The sequence below is a fragment of the Nematolebias whitei genome, chromosome 12 (genome assembly GCF_014905685.2).
Source record: "Nematolebias whitei isolate Nwh7 chromosome 12, NemWhi1, whole genome shotgun sequence".
In the NCBI taxonomy this organism is placed as follows: Eukaryota; Metazoa; Chordata; class Actinopteri; order Cyprinodontiformes; family Rivulidae; genus Nematolebias; species Nematolebias whitei.
The window spans coordinates 45,416,531-45,418,408 of NC_056509.1; the positions used below are offsets into that span (position 1 = coordinate 45,416,531).

Genomic DNA, 1,878 nt, shown 5'->3' on the forward strand with positions numbered 1-1,878 from the left:
CACACACACACACACACACACACACACACACACACACACACAGTGACCCAGTTAAGAGTGGTGAGCAGGTTTGCATAATTGTAGCAGCTGCACTCACTCCAATCAAGGCAGAGCCAGAGGTGCAGGAGGACCCATTTAGGGCCATCCAACCACCTGGCTGAGGGAACACACACTTGCACTGGCCTGCTGTGTGTGTGTGTGTGTGTGTGCGTGTGCATGTGTGTATATGCAGATGGCGTGCAGTGGGGGAGGGAAATGGATTAAAAATGGGACGATGGGGGAGAATAAAAATGAAACAAACATCTGGATCATTCTTCTTGTCTCTCTCTCTAACACACACACACACACACACACACACACAATATCTTCATGTATAATTGTCATGAGAGCTGCGTGCTGATTCACAAAGAAAATGGCTCCTGCCAACCGATCATCAACACACTGACGGCTTAAACCTTCTAATCGGCTCTGAACCATCCAGTTGTAGATAAAATTAAAGCACTAGCAACAATCATCCAGGTACCAAATCCAATAATTCTCAGTCGGGTCATCTGGACAGTTCCTTTTTTATAGAGACGGTTCGCCCTCTATCCGAAGGGCTTCATCAGGGCTAGCATTTCTTTGAAGGAATGCATGTCGCCCGCCGCCCTTCGTGCCACGAACATCCTTTTATGTTGAGAATCAGTGGAGCTGGAGCTGATTTGGTCGAACCTTAGATGATGCCTGATCAAAACTTCAGCTACGCCTGCACTGCAGGTCTGAATGCTCAACTCCAAGTTTTTACTCAGATTCGATTTATTTTGCATTTTATAATTTAAATGCGACGTCGCTTAGACTCCAGTGTGAACTCTCTAAAGTGAAGTGACATCCAGAAGAAGGCATCTAACACAACACGCTGTGTTACAGCATATGGATGCAAAACCAACGCAAGTATCAGCCCCATCACGTTAGCATCGATATGATCCAATGTTAGCATCATATGTTGGCGCTGATTCTCAATCATCCTGGACAAGATGAATAAAAACAAAACACAAAGCAACTGGACTTTTACTTTGAATCTGACACGGGTCACATGGGGGCAAAAATTTTGAATTTTGTGAACGTAGGCTTTAGATCTTGTATGATCCGTTAATGCTCAGGGTATGTGATGTGAATGACAGTCAGCTACTACCACACAAGACTTTAGGTCAAAACGTGTCAAATGTATTCAGGTACCACCATTTTCAGGTCAACTGAAATCATTTTCTTGTGGCAGCTATTTGGAATCAGGTCGACTGCAAAAGTTAATCTATGGAACACCAAAATGTTCAAAATTTAAAAAATGAATAAAACGTTATGAAATAAGTTTCATTTTTATTATTTTATTTCATAATGGTGTTTTTCATGATAGCTTATTTATTTCATAATGTCACTTTTCAGCAGAATGACTTCAGCTGTCAATCAACATCAGTGGGTTGGACCACCACGCCCACTGGCTGATCCTTCACATCCAGTAGTTTTCCTGAATACCTGCTCACTGGTACAGCTAGTGCTAATCTTGTTAAATTCAAAGAACTAAAACAGCGACTCCTCCTGTGCGCGCTCTTGTGCACGCTTCCGCGGTGCTGATCTATTTTTTGGCAGTCCATCACATCTGAGAAGGTAATCCTCTCAATTTAATCTGCTAAAGTTACCTGAGCTGGACGAAGTTCATGCAACTCTGCATCTTTCATGACTGTTGACCTAGCAAGTCGCTGCTAGCGGCTACACTAGCTGCTATGTTAGCTGCTACACTAGCTGCTATGCTAGTGGCTACAGTAGCTGTTATGCTAGCGGCTACACTAGCTGCTATGCTAGCTGCTACACTAGCTGCTATGCTAGTGGCTACAGTAGCTGTTA

At 43.5% G+C, this 1,878-nt stretch overlaps 1 protein-coding gene across 1 annotated transcript in view; it reads right to left on the bottom strand.

Moving 5' to 3' along the window:
- Positions 1-1,878, bottom strand: part of msra (methionine sulfoxide reductase A) — a 52,457-nt gene that overhangs the window by 25,204 nt on the left and 25,375 nt on the right. The gene's annotated exons all lie outside the window — the stretch shown is intronic.